At 47.7% G+C, this 21258-nt stretch overlaps 1 pseudogene; it reads left to right on the top strand.

Annotated features, from left to right (window-relative positions):
- The first annotated feature begins 6741 nt into the window (after nucleotides 1-6741).
- Nucleotides 6742-21258, top strand: part of LOC147119878 (putative G protein-coupled receptor 139) — a 70522-nt pseudogene continuing 56005 nt past the window's right edge.

The following is a 21258-nucleotide window of genomic DNA, read 5'->3' as shown; positions in this document are numbered from 1 at the left end:
GTGCAGATCGGGGGCCCACGAATGGCCCAGAAATTCGGGTCGAGGGCTTCCCGCGGGTGAAAACCCCCGACCTACACTTACCTATCACACTGACATTTGAGGACTGGGCCTGCGTGGATATCTGCTCTGTGACCCGGTCCAGCTCCCGGCGCGCTGTGCTTGCGTGATCCAGTGGCATAGTTAGTTCGATGAGCCGGCTGGGATCACGTGAGCACTGGGCAACCAATCGGAGGCTGCAAAAGTTCATTCATGAGTTTGATAGTAAGAACTGACAAGCTCATGAAAACTCAGGGCGCCCAAAACAGTACTTAAACTTCAAATAAAAGTTAAAAAAAATCCCACTAAATAAATGAACTATGAATAACTGTAAAAAACTATTTTAAACAATTAATCAAATTTTTGAAAAAAATAATTTTTTTAAAAATCGGGTCTAAAACTACACTGACCTTACTGTAAATTCTTTAAAAATAATAAACCTGTGGAAAAAATTATTCTAAATTTTATTAATAGACCACTTACCTTTTAAAACTAAGGCCTAGAAATTCAGTTGCGTTCGCCAGCCGTTAACGCCATAAGAGGGGTAGATTTCCAGCGCTAGGCACTTAGCGCCCGGGCGCAGGCCGATCTGCGCCTACGCCCAACTTCAGTTGACATTTAGCGCCGGCGCAAAGTGTTTGCGCCTGCTCAGCTGCGCGCGCAGCTTATGACATCATTTTGTCGTGCAACGCTGTTTGTGCGCCCCAAACCGGAAATTCAGTGGCGCCCGCCCAATGTGGGCATGGCGCTGTTAAGAACTGTGAACTGGAACGCAGCAGAGGCCCTGCGGGCCTCGGGGAGCGCTAATTAAAGGGCACTTAGACTGAACTATAAAGGCCAGCCATTTTGCTGCAATGACTTTAGTGCTTTGGATTTCTGGACAGAGACCAAGGAACAGACCTTACTGATTTGGGACAACATAGGAGAGGTATTTTTGGCTTCTGGCCAGAGCTTTGAAATTAGACTCATTGTGATTTCACTGTTTGCAAGTTTATTATTGGGGCTGCATGGGGTTCCAACCCTCAGTTCCAGCATTATGTGCGAAGGGATCGCAGACGCTGTGTGAGAGGGCCAGCCATGCCTAGACGCAGAGGGGCCATCAGGCGTCAGCAACGTAGGCCTTACCCACTCAGGGAATACCGGCAGCAGGTGTCCTATCTCACCATGACTGCCGCGCATTGTGTTAAGAGGCTGCGCTTCAGAAGGGAGGTGGTTGCAGAGATCTGCCAGCTGCTTCACAGAGATCTGCGTCCACAGCTGATGGGCAGGACGTCTCTGTCGGTGGAAGTGAAGGTCACGGTGGCTCTGAACTTTTATGCAACCGGCTCCTTCCAAGCCGCTGCTGGGGACATAGCGAACATCTCCCAGTTCGCCGTGCATCGCTGCATCCGGCAGGTCACCGATGCCCTTTTCGCAAGGAGACATCAATTCATCTCCTTCCCCATGACCCTAGAGAGGCAGGAGCAGCGTGCAGTCGGATTTGCCAGGATCGCCGACTTCCCCATGGTGCAGGGCGCCATTGACTGCACGCATGTGGCTATGCGGGCACCTATCGACAATGCCGAGGATTACCGCAACCGGAAGGGCTACCATTCCCTCAATGTACAGCTGGTGTGTGACCACAGGCAGCGCATCCTAGCTGTCAATGCCCACTTTCCAGGAAGCAGCCACGATGCATTTATCCTGCGCCAGACTACTGTGGCTGACATGTTCGAGGCACAGCCTCCACCAAGGGGATGGCTTATTGGGGACAAGGGCTACCCTTTGTGTACATGTCTCATGACCCCGCTCCGCGCGCCCAGGACCCCTGCGGAGGAGGCATAAAACGAAAGCCATCAAGCCACAAGGAACATCATAGAGCAAACGATTGGTGTCCTCAAGCAACAGTTCCACTGCCTGGATCGTTCCGGCGGATCTCTACAGTATTCGCCGGATAGAGTCTCCCAGTTCTTCATTGTTTGCTGCATGCTGCACAACCTGGCTATCCGCAGGACTCAGGCACTGCCACCTCGCGTTGGACCACCACCTCAGGAGGACGAGCAGGAGGACCATGAGGAGGAGGAGGAGGAGGAGGAGTACCAGCCCAGGAGGGAGCCACAAGGTCCAAGGGCCGTCCGCCGGCGGCTTCTTGAACGACACTTCTAGGCCCCCTGTCAGGGAATGGCTTGTGGCAATGAACGCACCTGAATGCAGCTGCTCTGCAAGCCCTCAGCCGGTTAATGCAACAACCACTTCAAACATGACACCTGGACAAGCTGAATAAATAAAAAGCTTTATTTAACAAACTCAGGGCCCTTCCCACATGGAACAGAAAAACAGACAAGACCCCCAAAGAACAGTCAAAAACATATCTCACTCCCGCAAACTTGGGAGGAATAACAAAAATTGTCCTTCCAATTGGCCTTCATCCTCGGCCTTACCAAAATAAGCCCCCCCCGTCAAGAACACAAACACCCCCATATAAAAAAACATTTGCCTTCATCTTCGGCCTTACCAAAATAAGCACCACCCCCCCAGAACACAAACACCCCCATATAAAAAAAACAGTTGGCAACACACTCTACTTGGTGTGCCGAGAGGGCGAGTCCTTGTGCAGGCTTCTCCGGCCCCTGCCCGACCTGTTGCTACGCCTCAACCTGGGCCCTGTGGATGTTGCAAGGCTGGGGGAAGGCTCCTGAGGGGCACAATGCGTGACGGCAGATGCCCTTGGGGGTCGGCCTAGGCGAGGTCCGGCCCTGGAGGGGCCGGCTGCTGACTGCTGCAGCTGTGGCTGGCCAGCATCAGTCTCTCCAGCAGCTCGTCGCACCTTGGCTGGGGGAGTGGCAGTGGTGGCTGCAGCAATGGGGGCAAGCTGGCTGATGCCAGGCGCTCGCCGATCGCCAGAGACACTGGCACTCGGCCGGGCTGGCACTGCAGCAAGCGCAGCAATCTGGTGAAGGCCAGACCGCTGTCCTGCAGCAGAGCGGCGCGTGCCCTGGCGATGCTTCCGTGACACAGCGAGTGTGGCAGAAGTGAGTGCGCAAACTGCCCTGGTCTGTGCCCGCATCAGATCAGCCAGTGTCTGGACGGCACCACACTTGAGCTCGCGACTTGCGTCCTGTGCTGCCGCGAGTTGGTCGACACCCCTGGCCTGTGCTGCCGCGAGTTGCTCGACACCCCTGGCCTGTGAGTCCCCGAAATTGGCCACACTATGAGCCAGGGACTCAATGGCCTGAGGCAACTGTCCCACAACCCCCATGAACTCATTGTGGTGCCGCTCCAAGGCCGCGGACATTTCATCAAGGAGGCGCACCTCCTGGGTGAGGACCGTCTCCGGACTGGAGGGCGGACTCTCCCTCTGGGGAGAAGGCCGCCGAGCTGCCCGACCCTTCCCACGTGCCTGGACGCCACTGGGCCCAGCAACTGCCCTCCCCTGCAACACTTCCCCCCTCTGGGGAGAAGGCAGCCGTGCTGCCCGACCCTTCCCGCGTGCCTGGATGCCACTGGGCCCAGGAGCTACACCCCCCTGCAACACTTCCCCCTGGCTCTCCTCCAGGCAAGACGTGTCCCCTCCATTGCCATCCCCTGGTGCAGATGAGGGTTCCCCCGATGTGCCGCCTTCCTCTTTGTCCTCATCGTCCTCCTCTTCCGAGGGACTGGCACTCTCAGCTTCAGGGACCTCCTCCTCACCAGCTGAAAGCAGGAAGGCACAAGAGCAGCTTCAGAGTGAGGACAGGGCGTCAGCGAGGGAGGCATGAGTGGTGCTATTATGCGCATTGGTGGGACAGTGGCAAAGGATGTAGATCTGAAGCGCAAGGGGAACCAGAGAGGTCCAAACGGTCATGTCCTTACCATTGGGTCCCAGCACAGGGTCGGCATCTCCAATAGCAATGGGGCCAGTCACCCGGCCATGCATGAGTCGAGCCATGCTCTCCTCCAGCTGACTGAGCTCCTGGAACTGGGCACGGCCTCCCCCGGTGACAGTCTGGCTCTTCAAATTCCGCGCCAGCTTGGCCTGCAAGAGAAAGGACGGCCTCTAAGTACAGTGTGGTGCCCTGTTGTTGTGTGCACTGCCTCCCATGGTGGAATAGCTTGGCCAGTGTGGTGCCCTGTTTTTGTGTGCACTGCCTCCCATGGTGGAATAGCTTGGCCAGTGTGGTGCCCTGTTGTTGTGTGCACTGCCTCCCATGGTCGAATAGCTTGGCCAGTGTGGTGCCCTGTTGTTGTGTGCACTGCCTCCCATGGTCGAATAGCTTGGCCAGTGTGTTAAGCGCAGAGAGTGCTATTGATGATCATGTCAGTGCCATAGCTGCGGGAGGAGGGCTGGCCATTAGGCCTTTGAGGTCCCTTTGCCCATAATGTGAGGTGCACATGCAAGGATGAGGAGGACACTGGAAAGGGTACTCACCCTGACCAACCGACTGAGGTCGTTGTACTTCTTGCGGCATTGGTCACCAGTCCTGGGGACATCGCTGTTGGCTGACACCCTCTGGGCGATTTCCCTCCAGGCTCTCCTGTACTGCCTCCTGGGAGCCTTCTCGCCACTGTCCGGGCACAAGATCTCTCTGTTCTTTTCCAAACCCTTAAGCAGCACCCTCAAAGCATGCTCTGAGAAGCGCTGCACTCGTTCACGGGCCTTCTGCATGGCTTCAGGCGCTATTTGGGTCCACCAGCAGTGTTCAGGCCTCGCTGCAGGGCTCCACTATCCAGGGCGTGGCTGCAGACAAAGTCGAACCTTCCCCCTTCAAGAGCTGGCCGGCGTCAGGGTGTCTGCTGTCAATCAAAACATGACCGCACCTGCGCTGCGCCCGGCCTCGGCGTTATCAGTCCGCACTGCCGGCTTAGCGCCTAAAGATAGGAGTGCAACGCCAGTTTCAGCGCTCGCCCAAACTCCTTGGCCAAAGCTACTGAATTTCGGCGAAGTGGCCTCCACTTTCCGGCGGGCGCTAACTTTAGCGCCCGCCTGACTTTACCGCCCCAAAAGTGTCTATACTGAATTTCTAGGCCTAAGTACTTACGTCTGCTTTTTTCACGCGTACAAACCGGAGGCCTTTACGCACGGGCAACTCTTTAAAAAAAACTGAATTTCAAAGGAGACAATGAAGGATTCATTCAGTTTCAACCTTGCCTCAGTGGCACCTCTAAGTCGGAAGGTTGCGGGTTGATTTCCCACTCTAGAGATTTGCGCACATGATTGAGGCGGACACTCCAGCGCAGTACTGAGGATGTGCTGCACTGTCGGAGGTGACATCTTCCAGAAGAAACTTAAATTAAGACCCCATCTCCTCTCTCGAGTGGATGTAAAAGATCCTATGGCACTATTCGAGAAATAGAGGGGCAGTTCTCCTGGTTTTCTGGTGCTTTATCTATTAAAAAGCAGCAGCAAAGACATCTCTTTTCAACCTTCTGGATTCAACATCGAGTTCAACAATTTCAGGTTAAAACCACTGCTTTCGTTTTATCGGAAAGCAGGAACTGGTAATGGAGTATAATTATGAAGTTTGCAGATGATACAAAATTGGCCATTGTGGGTGATAATGAATAAGAAGGCTGCAGACTGCAAGAAGATATCAATGGACTCGTCAGGTGGGCAGAACAGTAGCAAATGCAATTCAATCTGGAAAAGTGTGAGGTACTGTATTTGGAGAGGGCTATTAAGGCAAGGAAATACACTATACATGCTAGGACACTGAGAAGTGCAGAGGATCAGAGAGACCTTGGAGTGCATGTCCACAGATCCCTGAAGGTAGCAGGACAGGTAGATTAGGTGGTTAAGAAGGCATACAGGATACTTGCCTTTATTCGCATAGATTATAAGAGCAGGGAGATTATGCTTGAACTGTATAAAACACTAGTTAGGCCGCAGCTAGAATACTGCGTGCAGTTCTACCACCACATTACAGGAAGGATGTGATTGCCCTAAAGGGGGTGCAAAGGAAATTTTCAAGGATGTTGCTTGAGCTGGAGAATTTTAGCTATGAGGAACGATGGATTAGGCTGGGTTGTTTTCTTTGGAACAGAGGATGCTGAGGGGAGACCTAATTTAGGTGTATAAAATTATGAGGGGCCTAGATAGAGTGGATAGGAAGGACCTATTTCTCTTAGCAGAGAGGTCAATAACCAGGGGGCATATATTTTAAGTAATTGGTGGAAGGTTTAGAGGGGAGTTGAGGAGAATTCTTTTCACTCACAGGGTGCTAGGTTTCTGGAACTCACTGTTTGAAAGGGTGGTAGAGGCAGCTTTGTTAAAAACAACAGAAACCCTCATTACATTTAAAAAGTTACTTGGACATGCAATTGAAGAGCCGTCTCCTACACGGCTACAGACCAAGAGCTGGAAAGTGGGGTTAGGCTGGATAGCTCTTTGTCGGCCGGCACGGACATGATGGGTCGAATGGCCTCCTTCAGTGCTGTAAATTTCTATGATTTTATGCTTAGCCGGAAGCCGACAGCCCGAGGCCTTCGGTCAGAAATCAGCAGCAAGAACAATTCGTGCGTTTCTTGTTCCGAGACCGGAGCCTTTGGGGCCGATTGTTTTCCGAAGCGCTGGATGAAACTATCATTGTGGAATTTGGGTGTTTTCTTTTAAATTAAGAAACACCCATCCATTGTTATTAAAACTATGAAGTGAAACTGAGTGACGTGATCTGTTTGTTCAAATAACTGCAATTAACATAAATGGTGATTCGGACTATTTGTGTCACTGGAGGATTCCAACAAGTATAAATGAAGGACCGTCGAATATTTCACACAGCAGATTCAGATTCTCGTCTACACTCGAAGCGAGCTGATAGAGGATCTGGAGAAATGCTCGGACAAGTGACGGGGCCAGTCTACGCCATTTACTATCCTGTTCTCGCAGCTTTTGGTGTCCCGGGTATGTCACTGTGATCACTGATTCATTTTACCGATCATTTTGAGCTGTCTCGCTGCTGTCGCCATGTAACTGGTGATGTAACGTGTGTCCTTGGTATAGAGTCCACCCATCTCTGCTATCGACTGCCCATTGCTTGTCTAAGGCGCTGTTTTTGATTTTTTTTTAAACTTTACATTCAAATATGATTAATATTATTTTAGGATTATTATTTTTCCCGTGTGTTTTAGGCCGAGTGCTGCCGGGAGATTCTAAATATGTCTTCCTGGTTTACAGTCTATTGGACAGGGAGTGGGGAAGGTCACCCGGCGGAACACGCCGCTCGCCATCCATGTCCAACACCAACATTTTGAACTGTGTCTCACTTCACTCCGATAATTTTAATTGGACTGCGAGTGGGACAGGTCGCAGGGCGGAACACACCGCTCGCCATCCATGTCCAACACCAACATTTTGAACTGTGTCTCACCTTACTCCGATTATTTTAATTGGACTGTGAGTGGGAAAGTTCACACGGCGGAACACACCGCTCGCCATCCATGTCCAAAACCAACATTTTGTACTGTGTCACACTTCATTCCGATCATTTTCATTAGACTGGTAGTGGGGAAGGCCACAGGGCGGAACACACCGCTCGCCATCCATGTCCAACACCAAAATTTTGAACTGTGTCACACTTCACTCCGATCATTGTTATTAGACTGGTAGTGGGGAAGGCCACAGGGCGGTAACTACCGCTCGATCATTCGGTGGTTCCAGGACCGTACGCATTTACTGCCATCACCCACTCGGCAGCAGGGTCACTGCTTGTGGCTGATGATCAGCGGAATCACAAGAACTATCGAGGCTAATATCTCAACATCTTTTATACTTCGTTTATTCCCATTCATTTCTATTCAGTAAAAGTTCCAAGGAGCGGTCGCCTATTTAACCTGGGCTCAGTTTAAATCGTTTCCTCTTGGCTCTTCACGTCAATTATTTCACCTGGTTGTAACTACAGATATTGTAACCTATTTCAATGTAACCCAATATATCTCAGAAATCTGGGATAACTGTTTAGATTTTGAGTGTTGTGTTGGTTTTCCATTATTCGTGCCGTTACCACAGAATTTTAACTTTTTTCCAGTTTTCTTCCCTGCTCTGATGCAAAACCGAGCAGTTCCAATGGCGCCGACAGCTATCGGGTACCCGAGCCTTTCTCCCTACTAAGGTTATTTGTAGCATAATTGGTAGAGTGAAGGTGGAAATAAAGTCCCTGTAATCAGAGGGAGGAATCTCAGCCTGGAACTCCGGGATCTGCGTATCCAATCCAGGCTAACCCCCCATAACAGTAGAGTGTTGGTGGGACTGCATTGTTATTTGTGTATTAAGACAGCAGCATCTCGGTATAGATCTCCGGGACTTGAGTTCAAATCTATGGCGATCCGCCATAACAGTAGAGTGATGGTGGAAATACATTGTTAGTTGTGTATTGAGACAGCAGGATCTCAGTTTGGATCTGCGGGACTTGAATTCCCAATATAGGGCGAACCTCCATAACAATAGAGTGATGGTGGATATTGTAATGTCTGTGGGTTGTTTTGTTAATTAATACACAGACTACCAGAGTAACTTAAAACAGGACTTTACTATTCAAAGGTCAGGGCGAATCTGCCCAATAAATCCTGACACAACACTTATATACTGGTGTGGTCACCGTCGGTATTACAGTATGCAGAAGCCAAACAAAGTAGTGCCGCACCTAAAATAGTTCTCTTAAAGGTGAACGGTTACATACAATAGTTCTCTTAAAAGTAGACGGGTACATACACTACAATCCTCCCTTTTTAGCTTACAACATACTTATTCCCCATTAAACATAACATATAATCAACTTCATGTAAAACAATTCACAGATATAGTCTCTGCGGAAAACAGTTCACAGATTCAGTCTCTGCGGGAACAGTTCACAGATTCAGTCTCTGGTCTTGACTCAGTCTGAACAACATCTCTGTGGTGTAGCCGGTTCACATTTCTAGTGTGACTCATCCAATAGTCTTTCCCTTGGCTTAACAGCTTGAACTTCCGTCCTGCTGAACCAGCAGTGCTGACTTTTACAAACAGCTGCACTGCCTTGGTAATTTTTCCTACTTTCCAACTGATTTGGCCCCCTTCGTAGGGCCCACGTGCATGATCTGATAGAAGTGATAATGATTTAGATGGTTATCGTCTTCTGCTTCGTCTTTTTCCTTTCTGCTTCTTGGAGACTCTCGGGGCTCCCTTATCCGCTGCCAGCTGTAGCGCCACCATCTCACTATGTTCCTTAGACTTTAAGTGCTTCATCTTGATTTCTGCACTTTGGGAGTTTTCATCACAAGCTGGGCAGACCAAGTCATCGTAATATTCCGTGTCACTCAACAGGTCATGGTAATTTTCGGTGTCGTCCTGAGCTAGTCTAGCGAGAGGGCCTGCTACTTCTTCCTTACCCAACTGGACGTTAGCCGACTGTTGTTCCCTCCCTAGACATCTTTCCTGAAGAGACTTCTTCATGCGTTCATATTCATCCCGCTCTTCCTGGGTTTCCTGCCAATCCTTCACTAATGGCCTCATTTGTGATTCCAATACTTCCCCTTCCATCGGGGATTGATTGATCGGGCTATTCAATCCTTCTACTGGAGCAGCTGTTTCAACATTCTGTAGTTCACATTGACGTGATTCAGCGTACTTTCGGCAGCCCCGTAAAATCTGTGTTGCAACCTCAACTATTCCCCAAACTTTTGAGAGCTCCGAACCCCTTCCCTTTGAAGATTGAAGCTCGTGTTCAAATGGTTCCCATTGCAGAGCCTTATCTCTCAGCATATGAAGAAGTTGGCTGACCGTTAACTCTTCCCCGGGGACCCTGTGGATCAGAGTCTTCTCCATTTCATCCACCTTTTCCTCCAATGCTTTCACCTTTTTTTCCTCTTGTACTTTGGCTTTAAGTGCTCGGAGAAGTTGCGCCTTGATGCTCTCTAGCTCATGTTCAAGGGCCAGTCTTACAGTCTCTGTGTTTCTTACAGTTGCCTTTTCTTTCACTGAAAGAATTCCCAGTTGAATCTGTTCTTCAAGTTGTTGAACCTCGGTCATTGCCGCCTCATATTTGTCTTGGGTTTCCTTCAATATTTTTATGAGTTCTTGGACATCTTGACTTTCATGTTCTGCCATGTCTTTCACCTCTAATTTCTCATCTATGGATGGAACTTCTACCGATGAGTCTGTCTTGGCCTTGAGCTCATCAAGAATTTCCTGCAGCCTTTGGGCTTCTTGCTCATGTTCAACCTTTAGTTGCTCATAAGCTTCCATTGAAACTAGCTTTTCGGAGGTTGCCGAGTTAACCCCCTCCAGGATTGTAGCCTGGGCCTGTGCATACTGTTCCTTCAACTTCTCAAACTCTGCTTGTAAGGGGTCGTAGAGAAGAACTGGAATAAAATCCTGGCTTCCTGAAGATTCCTCTTCATTTGCTTCTTTCTGCAAATATTCTAACTCCTGAACATCATAAGGGAGATGTGATCGGTGATTGGTCACGATGGCTCTATGGTCGCTCTCTGCTTGAGCTAGCTGCTTTTGTTGTCTTTCCAGATTCTCCCATTCGGTGTCATAGAACTTTTTCATTGTTTTCATCTCTTGTACGAGACGGTAACTCAATTGTTCTAATTGTTGTCGTAATTTGAAATAAAGTTGAGTCCGAGCTCGGTGTTCTTCCGTCATGGATATGTCCTTAAACTGAACAGACTCAGAATTCTCTGTCAAACTATGTTTTCGTTGTTCGGTGGAGATCTGTTCTGAAACTTTGTTCTTCTCTGGAGCATAAGCCTTTCTGCATGCCTTCGTTTTTCCAACCTTAGTCGGCAAGTCCATTTTAGCCTTGTCTTTCACATTTGGGTTGGTCTTATCGTCATCCGATTCAGAATCTGAGCTGATTGTCTGCACCGAGTCCTCTCTCGTTATGGCTTTTAGATAGTGCCATTCCATGTCTATTTTCTTGATCCACTCCCGTCCTAGAAGTGGTGGTCCTCCCTCAGGTAGTACGTATAAGTTCATTCTTGGGTGTTCTTTACCCCTATCTCTCAGCTTGACTCTTATCTTTCCCATGGGGTATACTTTATGCCCTGTGTATGTCTGCAATACGAACTTGGTGTCTCTTAAGGGTATATGTGAGAATAGCTGGTGGTAATCCCTTCGATTTATGACTGATAGAGCTGAGCCAGTGTCCAACTCCATTTTCACTTGGACTCCAGCTATTTTTAGCATGACCCAGATAGTTTGTAGGTCAGCTTCCTTACTCACATTGTGAATTCTCAGACTACCCAGCTCCTGGCCGTTTGGGTCTGAGTCCGAATTCTGTTCGTCTGAACTCTTCTCAGCCACCTTGTGTACCTTGTTGTACTTTTCCTGTGATGGCTTCCTTTGGTTGTTGGTCCTTTGGTTGTTGGTCTTCTTCCCTGACCGGCATACCTTAGCTATGTGACCCAGTTTGCCACATTTCCTACATTCCTGGTTCTTAAACCAGCATTGGTTCTGGTCGTGTGTTGTCTTCCCACAACGATAACATTTTGTTGTTGTCGAGGTAATTTGATCCACACTGAGTGCCGCTGTCTTTAGCTGCATTTCTGCAGTTCCCTTCGCTGCGGCTTTGTGCGATGCTGCAATAAGGACAGCCCTGTCAAGTGTAAGGTCGTTCTCTTCGAGTAGTCGCTTTTGCGTTCCTTCCTTTGCCAATCCGCACACGAACTTGTCTCGCAATGCCTCTGTCAGATTCCCTCCAAACTGGCAGTATTTCGCTAGTCTACGCAGTTCGACCAAGTATTATGCGTTGCTTTCATCTTTCCGTTGCGTTCTCGCATAGAATTTGAATCGTTCCGCCAACATCAACGGTGTGGGGTTCAAGTGATCCTTCAGAACAGCCACAATATCATCGAAAGTCTGATCCGCCGGTTTAGCTGATGATAGTAGATGCTTCAAGAGCCCGTATGTCTTCGCGCCCATCGAGTTTAGCAAGGTTATAGCTTTGTCATCTTCTTCTATTTTATTGGCCTCACCACAGATCTCAATGTGTTCCACATACGTGGCCCAGTCTTCAACCTCGGAATTAAAATCGTTGATGTTGCCACGCTTAGGCATCTTCCTCTCTTCCTGCTAAACGCCACGAATTATTTCTTAAAAAGTTTTTTTCTTTTTTCAAGATGGCGGTTCCGGCGAAAATGGCGGTTTCCCGCACTTATCTTCCCTCCCCGCCCACTTCAATGGCAGTTTCCTGCTTCTGTCTTCTTCCCCACCTAATGGCGGCTTCCCGCGTTTCTTCCCTGGCGGGAGGGGTACACTTTCCCCACGGGCGACGGCCGCTGGCTTTCAGGTTCACAGCCTGCGCGTCGGCTTCAGTGCTTTCCCTTTTCTCGGCAGGGCAACCGGCGCTGGGTACACCCCGTTGACGGTGAACAGTTTCAGCCGCTGGGCTGGCTCGCGCTCAGTTCCCCTTGCTTGGGCTCTGTCTCTCTCCTGCTCGCTCGGCTCTACCAGCGCTGGGTACACCCCGTTGATGGAGAACAGTTTCAGCCGCTGGACTGGCTCTCGCTCAGTCTCCCTTGGTCGGCTCTGCCTCTCCCGCTCGCTCGGCTCCCAATCGCGCCCCCCAGCCCTCTCGCAGTCCGGTGCTTCCCTCCCCGGCTGCGGCTGAGTTTATCTCTTCCCGCGCCTACGTTCCCGGTCGCAGCGCTTCGTGGCTTCGGTCGCTGCCCGGCCTTTTTCACCGGTTGCGGTCTAGCTGTCTCACGACGCCGTTGCATCCCCCAGCCTGTCTGTACCGCGGCTTCCTTGCTCCACGCTGCCCCAGTCTCAGCGCCTCTGGACCCGACATCTGTCCGGCTCCTTTCCCCCTTGACCGTGGTCGAGTGCACCGCCCTTATCCTCCGGTTATTCTATTTACTTTCCCTTACTCACAGTCACCGTGGCCGCCTTGCTTCTCGTGCTGATCGGCTCACTCCTCACCATGGCAGAAGGGACAGTCAGTGCCTGTTGCTGATGGAAGTCTTTGTCTCTAAACTCTTCCTACTTTCTAGTTCTGCAGCCTCGAGTTTTCTCCCAGCAGAACGACGAGGGCGGTTGCCTCTTCTTGACGCTCGTTAACTGCTTCGGATGTATTGTTGCTGCAGGGTACGATCGGACTCATCGCCACTGCAAAGTCTGTGGGTTGTTTAGTTAATTAATACACAGACTACCAGAGTAACTTAAAACAGGACTTTACTATTCGAAGGTCAGGGCGAATCTGCCCAATAAATCCTGTCACAACACTTATATACTGGTGTGGTCACCGTCGGTATTACAGTATACAGAAGCCAAACAAAGTAGTGCCACACCTAAAATAGTTATCTTAAAGGTGAACGGTTACATACAATAGTTCTCTTCAAGGTAGACGGGTACATACACTACAGATATACATTGTTACTTGTGTATTAAGACAGCAGGATGTCAAATTAAATCTCAGGGATTTGGGTTCCCAATCTAGAGCGATCCACAATAACAAGAGAATGGTGCTGGAAATATATTGTTATTTGTGTATTAAGACAACAGGATCGCAGTTTAGTTCTCTGGGATTTGGGATCCCAATCTAGGGCGAGCCTCCATAACAGTAGAGTGATGCTGGAAATACATTATTTGTGCATTAAGACAGAAGGATCTCAGTTTAAATCTCCGGGATCTCAGTTCCCAATCTAGGGCAATCCTCCATAACAATAGAGTGATGGTGGCAATACATTGGCCCAGAATTGGTGTCGGGGGCTTGCCGCGCGTGGAAGCCCCCGATCTGCACTCACCCTGCGCGCTGACATCTGAAGCCCGGGCCTGCTTGCATTTCCTGTCACAGGCCCGGTTCAGATGTCAGCACGCAGTGCTGACCTGATCCAGCGGCGTAGTTATGCGATGTGCTTGGGATCAGCTGAACAATGTACAACCAATCAGGGGAGGGGAAGGTTCTTTCATGAGTTTGAGAGTAAGAACAGTCAAACTCATGAAAACTACGGGGGCCCAAAACAATATTTAAACTTTAAATAAAAATTTAAAAAACATCCCAATCTTTAAATTAAGTATAAATAAGTTAAAAAAAATAATTTGAACAATAATTTTTTTTTTGAAAAAAATAAATTTGTAATAAAAAGTGTCTAAAACTAATCTTACCGTATTGTAGATGCTTTAAAATAATAAACCTGTGGGAAAAAATATTCCAAATTGCTCTAAAACACCACATACCTGTAAAAATAAATACTTACGTGTGCTTTTTACAAGCGTAAAGACCCAAGGCCTTTACACATGCGCAAATCCCCCAAAACAGAGGAAATCCAAGACACGCGCGCTGCCCCCTACAGCGCACGCGCTAGCCTCTTCAACTCTTGGGTTAGAGAGGAAATGCCGGATTTCAGCGTTTGGGGAGAAATTACTGCCCCATTGTTATTTGTGTATTAAGATAGCAGGATTTCAGTTTCTATCTCTGGGTTTTGGGTTCACAATCTAGGGAGATCCTCCATAACAGGAGAGTGACGGTGGAAATACAGTGTTATTTGTGTATTAAGGCAACACAGTTTAATTCTTTGGGATTTGGGTTTCCAATCTAGGGCGAACCTCCATAACAAAAGAGTGATGGTGGTAATAAATTATTATTTGTGCTTTAAGACTGCAGGACCTCAGTTTACATTTCCCTCAATTGAAATCCCAATCTAGGGCGATCCTCCATAACAATAGAGTGATGGAGAAAATACATTGTTATTTTTGCATTAAGGCAGCAGGATCTCAGTTTAAATCAAGGGGATTTGGGTTCCCAATCTAGGGCGATCCTGCATAACAGTAGAGTGATGGTGGAAATACATTGTTATTTGCTTATTAAGCCAGCAGGATCTCAGTTTACATCTACGGGATTTGGGTTCCCAAGCAAGGGCGGTCCTCCATAACAGTAGAGGGATGGTGGGGCTACAATATTATTTGTGTATTAATTCAGCAGGATCTCAGTGTACATCTCCGGGATTTGAGTTCAAATCTAGGGCAATTCCCCCTAACAATAGAGTGTTGGTGGGGCTTAATATTTATTTTTGTATTAAGACAGCAGGATCTCATTGTACATCTCCGGAATTTGAGATTCCAATCTAGGGCGATCCTCCATAACAATAGAGTGATGGTGGAAAGGCATTGTTATTTGTATATTAAGACAGCAGGATCTCAGTGTACATCTCCAGGATTTGAAAGCCCAAATTAGGGCGATGCTCTTTAACAACAGATTGATGGTGAAAATACATTGTTATTTGGGCATTAAGACAGCAGGATCTCAGTGTACATCTCCGGGATTTGAAAGCCCAATCTAGGGCAATCCTCCTTAACAACAGGGTGATGATGAAAATACATTGTTATTCGTGTTTTAAGACAGCAGGGTCTCAGTTTAAATCTCTGGGAATTGGGGTCCCAATCTAGGGCGATCCTCCATCACAAGAGAGTGATAGTGGAAGTACATTGCTATTTGTGTATTAAGATAGCAGGATAACAGATTAAATCTCTGGGATTTGAGTTCCCAATCTAGGGCGATACTCCATAACAGTAGAGTGATGGTGGAAATACATTGTTATGTGTGTATTATTTCAGCAGGATCTCAGTGTACATCTCCAGGATTTGAGTTCAAATCTAGGGCGATCCTCCACAACAGTAGAGTGATGGTGGAAATACATTATTGTTTGTGTATTGAGACAGCAGGATCTCAGTTTGGATCTGCGGGACTTGAATTCCCAATATAGGGCGAACCTCCATAACAATAGAGTGATGGTGGATATACATTGCTACTTGTGTATTAAGACAGCAGGATGTCAAATTAAATCTCAGGGATTTGGGTTCCCAATCTAGAGCGATCCACCATAACAAGTGAATGATGCTGGAAATACATTGTTATTTGTGCATTAAGACAACAGGATCGCAGTTTAGTTCTCCGGGATTTGGGATCCCAATCTAGGGCGAGCCTGCATAACAGTAGAGTGATGCTGGAAATACATTGTTATTTGTGCATTAAGACAGAAGGATCTCAGTTTAAATCTCCGGGATCTCAGTTCCCAATCTAGTGCAATCCTCCATAACAATAGAGTGATGGTGGCAATACATTGTTATTTGTGTATTAAGACAAGAGGATTTCCGTTTCTATCTCTGGGATTTGGGTTCGCAACCTAGGGCGATCCTCCATAACAGTAGAGTGGTGGTGGAAATACATTGTTATTTGTGTATTAAGGCAACAGGATCTCAGTTTAAATCTTTGGGATTTGGGTTTCCAATCTAGGGCGAACCTCCATAACAAAAGAGTGATGGTGGTAATAAATTGTTTTCTATACATTAAGACTGCAGGATCTCAGTTTACATTTCCCTGAATTGAGATCCCAACCTAGGTCGATCCTCCATAACAATAGAGTGATGGAGAAAATACATTGTTATTTTTACATTAAGACAGCAGGATCTCAGTTTAAATCACGGGGATTTGGGTTCCCAATCTAGGGTGAACCTCCATAACAGTAGAGTGATGGTGCAAATACAATGTTATTTGTGTATTAAGACAGCAGGATCTCAGTGTAAATCTCGGGGATTTGAAAGCCCAATCTAGGGCGATCCTCCAAAACAGAAGAGTGATGGTGGAAATTCATTGTTATTTGTGTATTATTTCAGCAGGATCTCAGTGTACATCTCCAGGATTTGATTTCAAATCTAGAGTGGTCCTCCCTAACAATAGAGTAATGGTGGGGCTTCATTGTGATTTCTGTATTAAGACAGCAGGATCTCAGTATAGATCTCGGGATTTGAGTTCCCAAACTTGGGCGATGCTCCATAACAATAGAGTGATGGTGGAAAGACGTTGTTATTTGTGTAATAAGACAACAGGATCTCAGTGTACATCTTCAGCATTTGAAAGCCCAATCTACGGCGATCCTTCTTAACAACAGAATTATCGTGAAAATACATTGTTATCTGTGTATTATGACAACAGGATCACAGTTTAAATCTCTGGGATTTGAGCTCCCAATCTAGAGCGATCCTCCATAACAATGGAGTGATGGTGGAAATACATTGTTAGTTGTGTATTGAGACAGCAGGATCTCAGTTTGGATCTGCGGGACTTGAATTCCCAATATAGGGCGAACCTCCATAACAATAGAGTGATGGTGGATATTATAAAGTCTGTGGGTTGTTTTGTTAATTAATACACAGACTACCAGAGTAACTTAAAACAGGACTTTACTATTCAAAGGTCAGGGCGAATCTGCCCAATAAATCCTGACACAACACTTATACACTGGTGTGGTCACCGTCGGTATTACAGTATACAGAAGCCAAACAAAGTAGTGCCACACCTAAAATAGTTCTCTTAAAGGTGAACGGTTACATACAATAGTTCTCTTAAAGGTAGACGGGTACATACACTACAATCCTCCCTTTTTAGCTTACAACCTACTTATTCCCCATTAAACATAACATATAATCAACTTCATGTAAAACAATTCACAGATATAGTCTCTGCGGAAAACAGTTCACAGATACAGTCTCTGCGGGAACAGTTCACTGATTCAGTCTCTGGTCTTGACTCGGTCTGAACAACATCTCTGTGGTGTAGCCGGTTCTCATTTCTAGTGTGACTCATCCAATAGTCTTTCCCTTGGCTTAACAGCTTGTACTTCCGTCCTGCTGAACCAGCAGTGCTGACTTTTACAAACAGCTGCACTGCCTTGGTAATTTTTCCTACTTTCCAACTGATTTGGCCCCCTTCGTAGGGCCCACGTGCATGATCTGATAGAAGTGATAATGATTTAGATGGTTATCGTCTTCTGCTTCGTCTTTTTCCTTTCTGCTTCTTGGAGACTCTCGGGGCTCCCTTATCCGCTGCCAGCTGTAGCGCCACCATCTCCCTATGTTCCTTAGACTTTAAGTGCTTCATCCTGATTTCTGCACTTTGGGAGTTTTCATCACAAGCTGGGCAGACCAAGTCATCGTAATATTCCATGTCACTCAACAGGTCATGGTAATATTCGGTGTCGTCCTGAGCTAGTCTAGCGAGAGGGCCTGCTACTTCTTCCTTACCCAACTGGACATAGCCGACTGTTGTTCCCTCCCTAGACATCTTTCCTGAAGAGACTTCTTCATGCGTTCATATTCATCCCCCTCTTCCTGGGTTTCCTGCCAATCCTTCACTAATGACCTCATTTGTGATTCCAATACTTCCCCTTCCATCGGGGATTGATTGATCGGGCTATTCAATCCTTCTACTGGAGCAGCTGTTTCAACATTCTGTAGTTCACATTGACGTGATTCAGCGTACTTTCGGCAGCCCCGTAAAATCTGTGTTGCAACCTCAACTATTCCCCAAACTTTTGAGAGCTCCGAACCCCTTCCCTTTGAAGATTGAAGCTCGTGTTCAAATGGTTCCCATTGCAGAGCCTTATCTCTCAGCATATGAAGGAGTTGGCTGACCGTTAACTCTTCCCCGGGGACCCTGTGGATCAGAGTCTTCTCCATTTCATCCACCTTTTCCGCCAATGCTTTCACCTTTTTTTCCTCTTGTACTTTGGCTTTAAGTGCTCGGAGAAGTTGCGCCTTGATGCTCTCTAGCTCATGTTCAAGGGCCAGTCTTACAGTCTCTGTGTTTCTTACAGTTGCCTTTTCTTTCACTGAAAGAATTCCCAGTTGAATCTGTTCTTCAAGTTGTTGAACCTCGGTCATTGCCGCCTCATATTTGTCTTGGGTTTCCTTCAATATTTTTATGAGTTCTTGGACATCTTGACTTTCATGTTCTGCCATGTCTTTCACCTCTAATTTCTCATCTATGGATGGAACTTCTACCGATGAGTCTGTCTTGGCCTTGAGCTCATCAAGAATTTCCTGCAGCCTTTGGGCTTCTTGCTCATGTTCAACCTTTAGTTGCTCATAAGCTTCCATTGAAACTAGCTTTTCGGAGGTTGCCGAGTTAACCCCCTCCAGGATTGTAGCCTGGGCCTGTGCATACTGTTCCTTCAACTTCTCAAACTCTGCTTGTAAGGGGTCGTAGAGAAGAACTGGAATAAAATCCTGGCTTCCTGAAGATTCCTCTTCATTTGCTTCTTTCTGCAAATATTCTAACTCCTGAACATCATAAGGGAGATGTGATCGGTGATTGGTCACGATGGCTCGATGGTCGCTCTCTGCTTGAGCTAGCTGCTTTTGTTGGCTTTCCAGATTCTCCCATTCGGTGTCATAGAACTTTTTCATTGTTTTCATCTCTTGTACGAGACGGTAACTCAATTGTTCTAATTGTTGTCGTAATTTGAAATAAAGTTGAGTCCGAGCTCGGTGTTCTTCCGTCATGGATATGTCCTTAAACTGAACAGACTCAGAATTCTCTGTCAAACTATGTTTTCGTTGTTCGGTGGAGATCTGTTCTGAAACTTTGTTCTTCTCTGGAGCATAAGCCTTTCTGCATGCCTTCGTTTTTCCAACCTTAGTCGGCAAGTCCATTTTAGCCTTGTCTTTCACATTTGGGTTGGTCTTATCATCATCCGATTCAGAATCTGAGCTGATTGTCTGCACCGAGTCCTCACTCGTTATGGCTTTTAGATAGTGCCATTCCATGTCTATTTTCTTGATCCACTCCCGTCCTAGAAGTGGTGGTCCTCCCTCAGGTAGTACGTATAAGTTCATTCTTGGGTGTTCTTTACCCCTATCTCTCAGCTTGACTCTTACTTTTCCCATGGGGTATACTTTATGCCCTGTGTATGTCTGCAATACGAACTTGGTATCTCTTAATGGTATATGTGAGAATAGCTGGTGGTAATCCCTTCGATTTATGACTGATAGAGCTGAGCCAGTGTCCAACTCCATTTTCACTTGGACTCCAGCTATTTTTAGCATGACCCAGATAGTTTGTAGGTCAGCTTCCTTACTCACATTGCGAATTCTCAGACTACCCAGCTCCTGGCCGTTTGGGTCTGAGTCCGAATTCTGTTCGACTGAACTCTTCCCAGCCACCTTGTGTACCTTGTTGTACTTTTCCTGTGATGGCTTCCTTTGGTTGTTGGTCCTTTGGTTGTTGGTCTTCTTCCCTGACCGGCATACCTTAGCTATGTGACCCAGTTTGCCACATTTCCTACATTCCTGGTTCTTAAACCAGCATTGGTTCTGGTCGTGTGTTGTCTTCCCACAACGATAACATTTTGTTGTTGTCGAGGTAATTTGATCCACACTGAGTGCCGCTGTCTTTAGCTGCATTTCTGCAGTTCCCTTCGCTACGGCTTCGTGCGATGCTGCAATAAGGACAGCCCTGTTAAGTGTAAGGTCGTTCTCTTTGAGTAGTTGCTTTTGCGTTCCTTCCTTTGCCAATCCGCACACGAGCTTGTCTCGCAATGCCTCTGTCAGATTCCCTCCAAACTGGCAGTATTTCGCTAGTCTACGCAGTTCGACCAAGTATTCTGCGTTGCTTTCGTCTTTCCGTTGCGTTCTCGCATAGAATTTGAATTGTTCCGCCAACATCAACGGTGTGGGGTTCAAGTGATCCTTCAGAACAGCCACAATATCATCGAAAGTCTGATCCGCCGGTTTAGCTGATGATAGTAGATGCTTCAAGAGCCCGTATGTCTTCGCGCCCATCGAGTTTAGCAAGGTTATAGCTTTGTCATCTTCTTCTATTTTACTGGCCTCACCATAGATCTCAATGCGTTCCACATACGTGGCCCAGTCTTCTACCTCGGAATTAAAATCGTTGATGTTACCACGCTTAGGCATCTTCCTCTCTTCCTGCTAAACGCCACGAAATATTTCTTAAAATTTTTTTTTTTTTTTTCAAGATGGCGGTTCCGGCGAAAATGGCGGTTTCCCGCGCTTATCTTCCCTCCCCGCCCACTTCAATGGCAGTTTCCTGCTTCTGTCTTCTTCCCCACCTAATGGCGGCTTCCCGCGTTTCTTCTCTAGCGGGAGGGGTACACTTTCCCCACGGGCGACGGCCGCTGGCTTTCAGGTTCACAGCATGCGCGTCGGCTTCTATGCTTTCCCGTTTCTCGGCAGGGCAACCGGCGCTGGGTACACCCTGTTGACGGTGAACAGTTTCAGCCGCTGGGCTGGCTCTCGCTCAGTTCCCCTTGCTCGGGCTCTGTCTCTCTCCTGCTCGCTCGGCTCTACCGGCGCTGGGTACACCCCGTTGATGGAGAACAGTTTCAGCCGCTGGACTGGCTCTCGCTCAGTCTCCCTTGCTTGGGCTCTGTCTCTCTCCCGCTCGCTCGGCTCTACCGGCGCTGGGTACACCCCGTTGACGGAGAACAGTTTCAGCCGCTGGACTGGCTCTCGCTCAGTCTCCCTTGGTCGGCTCTGTCTCTCCCGCT

This window comes from Somniosus microcephalus, chromosome 4, assembly GCF_052327205.1.
Source record: "Somniosus microcephalus isolate GS21.2 chromosome 4, FLI_Smic_1.0, whole genome shotgun sequence".
Taxonomy (NCBI): domain Eukaryota; kingdom Metazoa; phylum Chordata; class Chondrichthyes; order Squaliformes; family Somniosidae; genus Somniosus; species Somniosus microcephalus.
This window is presented reverse-complemented; position numbering and strand designations above follow the sequence as displayed.